We start from the raw sequence: 12468 nt of genomic DNA, 5'->3' as shown, positions 1-12468 counted from the left end.
CCCCATCCCACCCCAAAAACAAATAGAAGGGTGAGATCGATATTAATTCACTTGTTCTTGATCCCCAATTTTACAAATTTGACTATTAGTACAACACATGTTTAGCTAAACAAATTTCTTCAAACATGTTATTTTTTCTTGAATGGCAATTCAACATTTGAAGGGTAGAGCTATAATGATTAGTATATGAACTATGAAGATATGGTGTCTCCTGTCATAATATGTGAAGCTTGGATTAAGAAGATAAATAAATGAAAGTTCTTCCCTATATAATACAATTCTTCCATATCAATTTGTTTGATCTACTTTCCTTTTTAGTCCATTTAAAAAAGATTGAAATTTTCCTTTTTTAACAGTTTTTATTTTAACTTTCCACTTGACATGTATAAGTTCACAAAATTAAAAAGTATTTTGATACATTTGAGAGATCTTTAATTTTTTATCATAAGATTAAAAGGTCACTTAATTTGAAACAAAGAGAGTGTATGTTATGAAATATTAAGATGATGGATATTAATGTCCATATGCACTTGTATTTGGTGGATGTCAATGTTCATTTGCACTAGTAAACTTGACTTTCCAAGTTACTTGAGACTTGTAAATAACTTACATTGTATATAAAAATTGATAGATACAATTGGAAGTATAAGAAAGCTCTTCTTTCTTCTCCCTGTTTTTATTGCTCTCTTATAGTAGTATTTATCTTATTTTGCTTTGATTTTATAACATGTTATCAACATGAGTTTCTAATTTATTCTAAAGATATGCATGATATGAATAACAAAAATGTGAGATCTTCCTATAAGTATCTGGGTATGTATTTTACCAATGATTTACTTGCAAACAGGATTTATGTCATAATATCACCTTCCCTTGTTATATAACATTGATTTGATAACCAAAAATCTTAAAAGGTTGTCTGAATCTTATTGCTGCTATGTTTAATACGTTTATGTTTGCATTATTGTTGACATAATTGTTGCATCAATTGTAAATGAATCTTAGTTTCTATTGTCATTGCTAGTAACCTAATTTTTAAGAATTTGTTCTAGGGAGGACCCTCTGATCTATCAATAAAAAGATATCCATGTGTGGGGCGATAAATAATCCTAGAAAAGTTTGATTGAAACTCCCTCCACATCCCACGAAGATCTCTACACACTTGTGCAGGACAAGTGAGATCTTTGATCTGCGTGCTTGAGAGCAGCTCAAACAAACTATTTGGTGTGGTCTGAATTCAAACATGCTAGTCCGTCTGCTGCTAGGTCAAAAAATGACGTCGTGTGAGGGCGCCTTTATGCCCCTTAATGAATCAAATGGTCGTTCGATCTTTGTTTGATTTCGACGACCTGCATAGATTTCATGAGATCGGTCCACTATTATTACGGAAAAAAAATCCTACCCTCTCTTTACAGTTAAGTGACTTTCAGTTCCTTCGCTTCGCTATTAGGAAAGTAAGCAACTTCTATTAGTGTTGGATCTTAATAAGACTGGGCACCGCATCGGAACGGGACCATCGAATCGGAATGAACCGATACTGGATCGGAATGGGATGGTTTGACCGGGTCGTTGATCGGTACCAGAATGAGCCAGACCGAAACTATCGGAATGGAGGCTTGGTTCCGTTCCGTCCCACTATATATCGGGATAGAACCGGAACAGACCGGAATGGAACGGGATGGGATAAACAGGACGACACATATAGCTATTTTAAAAAATAATACTCCCTCTGTCCCAATTTATATGACTTACTTTCCTTTTTAGTCAGTCCCAAAAAGAATGACACATTTCTATTTTAAGTAACAATTTGCCTATAAAATGTCTTTTTACCCTTAATGAAATAATTTACAACCACACAAATTTCTATCATTCATTTTGGACCACAAGTTTTAAAAGTCTTTCCATTTTTCTTAAAAGTTTGTGCCAAAATCAAAAGTACATCATATAAAATGGGACGGAGGGAGTAATTTTTTTGAGTTATTTTGAATTACAAAAATATGAATGTTTTTTTATTTTTCTAAGTTTAATAGTTTTGAAATTTATAATGTAATTTTACTTAAGTTTATTTTAAAGATATTTTTTTAAATTTTTTACTTATATAAGTTCGTAAGTTAAATTTAATAAAGTTTTTTTTTAAAGTTTTTGAGCTTAAGTTTTCAACTTTATAAGTTTATAAGTTATATGTTATAAGTTATACTTATAACTTGTAATTTAAATAACTTGTTGCAGGCCTATTTTTAATTAATTAAAAATAATTTATCGGGACCAGATCGGATCGGAATCGGGATGAACCAGTATCGGTATACCGATATCAAATCATGATACCATTCCATTCCGAGTACCGATTCACTGTATCCCATTCCGTTTTGAATACTACCGGATCGGAATGGTACCGAAAATCTTAAGTCAAATTGATCGTGTCATATGCAAAGTCTATCAATAATGATTCATTAAAGTCTATTGATTTCGACTCCTCTCCCTTCTTAATTATGCGCTCAATATTTCATTTTCTGTGTGTTTTTAATAATACATCTTATGTGTACTTATATAGGAAAATAATAAGATCAACTTAATAATCCTAATGAGACATAAAAGTACCCCTTATGGGTATATTCAATTTTCCTACATCTCCCACTCACAGATAATGAGAATGTCTTTTCAGTCTGAGAACATATTCTCATCTCCACAATTATTCATATAGGGAAATTAGACTATGAGACCATCAAATTGTGAAAGCTAAGTGATATATATGTTAGGAATATATAACCTCTCTTCGAGTTTAAACATGCAACTAGATCATAAAGTATGCAGTACCTCATGTCATATAAATTACATTTGATATATTCTCAAGATCTCATATATCATTATTTCTTGTATTCAAAATTATAACTCATAAGTTATATCTGGTGCAACGATGAGCACAAATCAATGAGATTTCATTAATGAACTTCCTCTTCTCATGATGGTTTAATTGTTTTTCTAGATATACTCCTCTAAATCGAATATGTATTCATAAGCTTTTAAAAACATACTAAGATAGTAAACATCAAGTATCTAATTAAAGTCACTAAGGGCACATATTTTGAGCCATTACTTCTGGGTCTCATACAACAATACAATTAGAATGGGCTTACGTTAAATCCAATTGGTCGATGTTAGCACACATGATATGAAAAGCATGCTACAACATTTGCTTATTTACCATAGGCCGTATATCTTTGTTTTTTTAAATAATGTTGTAAATATGATATTTAGACACCATATATTCAAAGTTTGAGTTCATTGATCAACCCTATCATTTTAACTCACATCTGGCTTACCAAGTAGACTAGGTGAACATTTTTCACCTTGATGACCTTATGTCATTATTTATGCGACATTCAAATTTAAGTTGATTGAGATTATTTATTTGATAATTTTACTTAAAATTCAATCTTATCTCTACTTATCACTAAGACAAGGAGAAATTTATCTATGTGAAAAGGCTAACATCATGTCTACTCAACATAATTATAAAAAAAAAACAAATAGCTGAATAAGTAAGGAATGCTCATAACATTCAATAATTAAAATATGTATTGATACAAATAAACTTTATTGATAATTAAAGAACATCTGTTTTGTGAACATGAGAATAAAAAACAATATGAAGTAACTCAAATTCTGCTCAAGTCTTGAGACCTCGTGTGTATCATAAATACATCTCCAGTCAATTGATTAGTCAATGAATCTTCTAATATATCTCTTACATTCTTGAGTTAGTATCTGTTTATTATGAAATTTTAAACACTTTATCTTTTGTTATTGCTTTCATATTGGAGTTGAGTTGAGGTGAGTTTGTCTTCCCATATTATCAGTTTAGTTAGCTATGTTTCAGTTTCCCCTTACATGCTTGTACATTCAATGTACTGACGTCATTCGACCTGCATCTTATAATGATGCATATACAAGCTTACAAGATTATGAACAAGTGCTTCGTTGAGATCATTTGACATTCTAGTTAGCTTTGATGAGCCTTCTTGTATTTCGGAGGACTTCATCTTTACCTTAAATTTAGTATTTTTCATATGCCGTGGGTCTTATCCCGATATCCTTCATAATACTAGAGGCTTCATAGATAGATAGAGTTGAGAAGTTTTTCAGTTGTTACTTTCTTTGAGTTGTTTTACAAACTATAAGTATTTCTATTGAGTATTGTTCAGACTTTTTGAGTTAAGTATTTGAGTTTAACAGATTTGATTCAGTTTTAAGTGTATTATTGCTTGAGTTAGTCTTCCGCTTGTAGTCCGTCAAGATAAGGGTTTGTTTGTGGACCATCAATGGTTCTCGAGTGTCGGCTATGTCTAGGGTGTAGGCTCGGATCGTGACAGTCTGAATACAAAGCTCTTGATATATAAATCTTATGTCTGTTACGTTAAAAATGGATTAATCAATTTACAATTCCATAAAACACGCAATCACTGCTAATCAATCCCTCATAATGTGTATCAACTTCAACAATTCAAAATTGTTCAAGCAGATCGTCCAACATCCTTTCAACTTTGATTCAAAATTTTCACAAATTTGGAGAAGATACATCGTGAATATATCAATTTTGCTAAGATATTCATGAATCTAAAAAAATTTGAAGGTATAAATGATACGGAAGCGATAGAATCGTTGTTAGAAAAATATTTCATTTGTGAATCTAAAATTAGCATTGCAACTGAATTGAGGAAAAAACTAGACATTAGATACATCATAAAAGATAATTTTAATTCATGACCAAACACACCTAAAGACACTTAATACAAAGTTGATATTGAATTCTGATACATAACCATATGTATTGTGTTGGCTTTGAACTAGGGTGTTCAGTTATGTATTCGATACATAACAGTGGGTGTTGTATGTATCAGGCAAAAAACAAAAATAAACATTAGATACATCGTAGAAGATAATTCTAATACATGACTAAACACACCTATATAAATCTGATACATAAATTCTAATGCATAACCATGTGTCAGCTTTGTATTCAGTGTGTTTAGTTATGTATTTGATACATAACAATGAATATTGTATGTATCGTGTATTAAAATATAATGAAAGCTTGCATAGTTATGTATCAGATACATAACTATAAACAAGATTCATACTGATTTAGGTTTGAAATAATTGAGGTTATGTATCAACAATAACATTTGTGTCAAATACATTATACACAAACAAAGTTGTAATGTATCTAATAGTTGAAACATAAACATGATACATAAGTAAACACACATGAACCAGTTACATTAAAAATTTGAATCATGGGTAGAGAAGACCGTATAGTAAAACCATCGACTCCTCCCCCCCCCCCCCAATTTTTTTGAAGGTCAATACTAAACTATGGACCAGAATTCATATGTATCAGAACTTTAGGATGAAGAATATAAAATAAAATAAAAAGTCAAAATCTGATCAACTGAAAGCAAACAAAGGTGATGAAGAAATCCTTTTACTTTTTTAAGAACTTGAGACTGATGGGAAAAAATCCGAAATAACACGGTTGTAATTCAAAAATGGTGACTTGGAGGAAATTGTTGATACATGCCATGATTTTAGGCATTAAATTGGGGAAGTTACGCGTGAAGAGTGATGCATCCGAGAATAAGAGAGATGGTGAAGAAAATAGGAAACTTTGTAATTTTTTCAAAATGATACGAAATTTTAGAAAATATGGTAAAAAGGTTGCGTAGTTGGATATTTTTACCTTAATAATTATGTTTATGATTTTGACTAGTTAGCTAATTTTCCCAAATATAAAATAATAACAATTTCATAGCCCAATCCAAACTAATTCAGCAAATACTCATTCTCCCAAAATGAATTACAGTCCATATCCCCCCTTTAGTTTAGGCCAAATTTCCTTTCAACCCCTTTAAATTTAGGCCGAATCACCCTAACCCTTTTAAATTTAGGTCCAATTGGCCCAACCCAATTTTTTTGTCCTATTATTTTGTTCTTTTTTCTCATTTATTATTTTTATCCTATCATTAATTACTTTTATTCTTTCTCATTTATTATTTTTATTATTTCTTTTATTATTTTTATTCTTTTTATGTTATTCTTTATTAGAGATATCATTTAATATTTTTTTTATTTTTTATTTTTGTTAGTTTATCTTCTTTTTAATTTTTTTCTCTTTCTATATTTTTACCTTTTTAAGAAAATAAAATAAATTACCTTTGTTCTTTTCTTATTTATTATTTTAATTTTATCTTTTATTCTTTTTTCATATATTATTTTTATTCCTTTTTCCATATTATCCTTTATTAGAAATACCATTTGGTAACATTTTTATCTTCTTTTTTTTTCTTTTTTGTATTAGTTTATCTTCTTCTTTTTCTTTTTTTTTTTCTTTCTATATTTTTACCCTTTTAAGAAAATAAAATAAATTATTTTTGTTCATCACTTTTGTTTTTTTTTTCTTATTTTTTGTTTTTTTATTTTCTCATTAATATTTTTATTCTTTTTTTCATTTTATCCTTTATTAGAGATACAAATTGATAATATTTTTATTATTTGTTTTTTTCTCCGTCTTTTTTTTAAATTTTTTTTTGTCCTTTCCCCCTTTTTGTTAGTTTATCATCTTTTAATTTTTTGTTCTCTTTCTATATTTTACCTTTTTTAAGAAAATAAAATAAATACAAAAAACTACTTTCATAGTAATAAAAACAAACAACTAGACTACAATAATAACTAAATAAGAAAAATACATAATTATGTGATTTTGGGTCTGTATAAACTACATTTGACATTTAGTGTGGTTTTCTTAAAAATAAATATAGAATTATGTGTCATTTTACTTTTCTTCCCACAATATTCAGTATTTGATTCTTCTGCTTCCGTCCTAAATGATACCATATCAGTATATGATATGTTGTGATGAAATCATTGAGAAATGAGTTGGTTATATATGAATAGTTGTCGGAAACCTTAATAATACCATAACAATATATGAATATATGAAAAGAGTACTTAATGATACCTTAACAATATATGAATATATGAGAACAATACTTAATGATACATGTCAGTATGTTATATGTTGTGATGGTATCATTGAGAAATGAGTTGGTTATATATGAATAGTTGTCGGAAACCTTAATAATACCATAACAATATATGAATATATGAGAACAATACTTAATGATACATGTCAGTATGTTATATGTTGTGATGGTATCATTGAGAAATGAGTTGGTTGTACATCAACAGTTGTAGGAAACCTTAATGATACCAAATCAGTATATGAATATATAAAACAATCCTTAATGATATCATATCAGTATATGATATGTTGTAATGGTATCGTTGAGAAATGAGTTGGTTGTAGGAAACCTCAATGATACCATAGCAGTATATGAATATATGAAATAGTTCTTAATGATACCATGTTAATATATGATATGTTGTGATGGTATCATCGAGAAATGAGTTAGATGTACATGAATGGTGGTAAGAAACCTTAATGATACCCAATATATGAATATATTCTTATGGTATCATTAAGTAATGAGTAATTTTGCAAATGAATGAATGAAGTAAACCTTAGTGTTACCACAACAGTATATTCATATACTATAACAATATTATACATGATCTAAGGTGTGTTCCAATATATTAAATAGTCATTCATTCTACATATGTTGTGATGGTATCATTGAGAAATCATGAATTCATCCCTTGAAGGACTGCTCATTAGTCTATGATACCATGGTATTATATATATAATGTGTTGGCCTAACCTATTGGTAGCCCCCTAAAGTTGGCACAATGTTTCACTTAGACACCTTAACTGAGCGATATTCATTTTAGACACTCCGGGTAGAATCTCACAGTGCCATTTTGACACTTTTTACTTACATGGCATAATGAGTGTGATACACTCATTGGTAGGCGCATGAAGTGGTTATTTAGTTACTTTTTAATTTTTTATTTCTTCTTCTCCATTTTCAACCACCATTTTTCTCCAAGTTAAATCTCATCCATTGTAAATGAAGGTTTCAACAAAAATAATGGAATTATTCATTAAATTCTTTGCGCTGGGGGAGGCCGGGGGGTTATTTGGAGATAAGAAAAAATCAACTGGTTGCACAGCGTTCTGCAAAAAGAGGTCGGGTATTTGGCGGAGAAAACACGGGAGGTGGTTGCAGAAGGCGATCGGGTTTGGGGTGGGGGGGGGTTAGAGAAGACGATGGGGTGGGGATTTGGAGCAGGCGATTTGGGGTTGTGGGGGTAGTTTAAATTTTATTTTATTTTGTTATTATTTGGGGAGTTTATTTTATTTTGTAATTATTTGGGGAAAAAATATTACGTGTCATTAATTTAATGGTCAATTTTTATTTTTATTCAACATTAATTATTTAAAAATTACTTTTGACATAAATGATAAATGTCGTGGTTTAATTCGTCAATTTACACATCATCTGCGAGTGTAATATACACACATTATATGTTTTTGTTGATATTAAAAAAAGGTATCAAAATGACACAGCGGGATCCTACATAAGGTGTCTAAAATGAACATCGTCCAGTTAAGGTGTCTAAGTGAAATATCGTGCCAACTTTAAGGGGTCACCGATGGATTAGGCCTTATGTGTTGGTATCATTGAAGAATGAGTTGGTTGTACATGAATGAATGTAGGAAACCTTAATGATACCATATGAGTATATGTATATATTGTTATTGTATCATCAATGAATGATTAGTATTGTGAACGAATGAAGGAAGAAAGGAAATATTAGTTTTCCCAAATTACTTTAAGAGGAACTTTCACAAATAGCCACTAAAATCATTTTAATTAGGTTTCATAGTTATAGTTTGCTAATTACGATTCGTAGCTAGTAGCTACATATTAGAGGGAGAAGAGAGGTGAGAGAGATTGGGAGAGGGAGGAGAGAGGCGAGCGAGAGAGGGCAGAGAGTGGAGAGAGGCGAGTTGTATATGTATATCTGTCAGATAATTGTATATATGTAACCGATGTACATATTTATTTGTATACCTAGCGAGTGAGATTGGGAGAGGGAGGAAAGAGGCGAGCGAGAGAATGCATAGAATGGAGAGAGGCAATTGCATTAGTATATCTGTCATATAATTATATATGTATATGTATAATTTGTATTTGTATTTGTATATGTATAAGCGAGGAGAGAGACGAGAGAGAGGAAGAAAGGAGAGACACACACGTAATTATAGCTACAATTGAGTTGCAAATCATAATTAATTCAAACTATAATTATATTAGCTAATTAATTAGTATATGTTTGATCATCCGCGTAATTTCCCCTTAATTTAATCGGGCCATTAGCCCAATCTACAATACTTCTGAAAGTGGGCCTTCTGCCTATTCATTATTGTAGCCCTCAAAAATTAAATGGGCTTTAAGCCCAAATGTTTTAATGTTTAATCAGGCCATTAGCCCAATTTACAATACTTTACCTTCTGCCTATTAATTATGATAGCCTTCAAACATTAAGTGGGCTTTAAGCCCAAAATATTTATCTTAAAAAAAATAAATGCAGTTGCTTAGGGAACCAACAAGTTTTATGTATTTTAAAAACTTTTCCCCTTGTGCTGGTTAGAACAATTTCAAAATTAATTCATTTTTCATAGATGAGACTGGTACTTATTTCTTTGTGAATTCATTTAATATAACTGCTCAATGTTTTGCATTCAACTAGTGTTCTTCCTCAACAAGCATATAAGAGAGATGTGGTTGGTTTGAAGGAATAGGTAATCCCTTAGTTCCTTTAATATGTTTTCGTTGATGAGCTTACTTCTGAATTTTCAGTTTTTGTTCGGAAAGTGATTGAGCTTCATGATAAATATTTGGACTATGTGAATAATTGTTTCCAAAACCACACACCTTTTCACAACTATAGTTATCTAATTTAATGTCCTACTCTATGCATTAGGGTAAAAGTAAATTGCTCTATAGATCCCCTTCTCTTCTTTTTCCTCTAGAGCATCTGCTTTTTCTTCATAATACTAGAGTAGGAGAATGCTGATAATAGATCTCACTTGCAGGTAGTGTAGCTGCTAGTTTATATTAGTGATAAAGACTTGTTTGCAGAATTCTATAAGTAGAGTTACCTCTAGTGTGTATCTCAACCACTACTTGCATAGTAGCTTCTTCTCTGTTATTTGATAAGAGTGCCAATGAGAGAAGTATCCTAACAAAGTTGAAGCAGCAGTGTGGGGGACAGTTCACATCAAAGATGGAGGGAATGGTAAGCTATCTAGATCAATTATGCTGAATTTGAGGCTATGTTCTCTGGTGACTTTCTTCTTCTCTTTCTATAGGTCACATATTTGACATTGGCAAGGGAAAATCAAGGCAACTTTGAGGAGTATTTGAGCAATAATCCAATAGCAAATCCAGGAATTGACTTGACGGTAACTGTCTTGACTACTGGCTTCTGGCCTAGCTACAAGTCTTTTGATCTCAACCTCCCAGCAGAAATGGTATATCATATCAATATGTTAATTGGCATTATGCAGTTGATTTTATCTTGGTTTTGACCCTTATTCCTCTTGCTGAAGTTCTTCTCTTTCGGCAAAGAATGATGCATGTTTTTTTTCTTGAATCATTTTTCTTCTCAAACATCTTGTCATTGATTCATTTTATGCTGCACATTGTCAGGTTAAGTGCGTTGAAGTATTCAAGGAGCTCTATCAAACAAAAACAAAGCACATGAAACTTACATGGATATACTCTTTGGGAACTTGCAACATAAATGGAAATTTTAAGCCAAAGACTATTGAGCTCGTTGTCACTACTTATCAGGTTGACTGTTGGCTTACTTTTTGAAATTGGATAGGCTTAGTTAATTTAAAACATTTTTATTACGTTATCAATGAGAAAATGAGATTGGCACTTCTTCCTCGTAGGCTTCTGCTCTGCTACTCTTAATGCATCAGATAGATTGAGTTATCAGGAATTCATGACACAATTAAACTATCAGATGATGATGTTGTTCGGCTTCTTCATTCCCTTTCAAGTGTGAAGTACAAGACTCTCAACAAGGAGTCAAGCACCAAAACAATTTCTCTGACTGATGTTTTGAGTTCAACTCAAAGTTCACTGACAAAATGAGGAGGATCAAGGTATTGATTAATGATGAGTAAGGTTAGCCTTTCTACTCTGAATTGTTGCACTACATTACTGACCCCATGAGGATATTGCTGTAATGGTATGCAGATACCTCTCCCTCCTGTTGATGAGAAGAAAACGGTAATTGAAGACGTTGACAAGGAAAGGCGGTATGCTACAGATGCTTCAAGTAGTTGGGGTGGGGGATTGGGTGGGTAAGAGGAGACAATAAACTTGGAATGTCGCAGTGTCACTTATGCAACTCGTTTTTCATATATTCATTAGGAAAGTCATTTTCCTAGAGAAAATATTTTTCTAACATTTTGACCAATCAAATATAGAAAATGTGAAAAACATACACAAATTCTCACTATTTCCATTTTTGCCAAGGTAATTTCTTGGTTTTTCATTCAGGGTTTTTGGAAATTTATCCCTACTATTTTTGGGTTTTATGCATTTTTACCTCAATTGCTTGAGTACTCTCTTTCTTTTTTGTTTCTTTTATTGAGAATGTCGTCTACTTTTACTTCACGACATTCTCAAAAAAGAAAAAAGATAGTACTCAAGCAGTTGAGGTAAATATGCATAAAACCCAAAAATAGTAGCGATAAATTTGCAATAACCTTGAATGAAAAACCAAGAAATTACCGTGGCAAAAATGGAATAGTTAGAAGTATAAGGGGGTTTTCGAGGAAACAGGAAAAACACATAAAAGGGGGAAAAGATTCACAAATCACCCTATTCTCTTCTTGTCATAAATGGTTCCACACTGGATTTACAGGTTGTACTTTTCCCATTAGTCCATAAGGATCGGACACCCATATTCCGGGACCATACAAGCTTGTTACATTAAATGCACCAAAACCAAAACAAGCCACCCCTGAGAGAAATAAATGAATTTCAAAGAGGGTTTTCCTGTACATTCATCACAAAATATTTCTAGATCCCAATACAATACACCCAATGCCAGATAGCTGCTAGCTCCGTCTTTTTCCCTCATCAGGTCTAACTCTCCGATCACCCTTTTCGGAAAATTCCTTCGCTCTCCGGTGACATCACAGGTATATTTTCCATTTAAATTGTGACCTGCGATTTGATGTACATTGTTCCTACGTATGTATATACCTATGATGCATAGTTGATGTGATTGTTTTGGTTTAATTGGATCTCCCTTTGCTTCAGATTGATCCTGTTACTGATTTTGTTTCCGGTAGCTATTAAAATTGTGTTGTTTTGTAACCTGAATTAACCGTGGTGCACTTGCGGGAAAATCCTTGCCGAGGGCCTGTGCACCCCCGGGATTAGTCGGGGCTCAAAGAGACTCGGACACCCGGTGCAAATCAAA

General features: G+C 31.8%; 1 pseudogene; it reads left to right on the top strand.

The window, feature by feature from the left end:
- The first annotated feature begins 8045 nt into the window (after nt 1-8045).
- On the top strand, nt 8046-12184 carry LOC102595726 (cullin-1-like; annotated as a pseudogene).
- Nucleotides 12185-12468: the final 284 nt, after the last annotated feature.

The sequence above is a fragment of the Solanum tuberosum genome, unplaced genomic scaffold (assembly GCF_000226075.1).
Source record: "Solanum tuberosum cultivar DM 1-3 516 R44 unplaced genomic scaffold, SolTub_3.0 scf00035, whole genome shotgun sequence".
Taxonomy (NCBI): Eukaryota; Viridiplantae; Streptophyta; class Magnoliopsida; order Solanales; family Solanaceae; genus Solanum; species Solanum tuberosum.
This window is presented reverse-complemented; position numbering and strand designations above follow the sequence as displayed.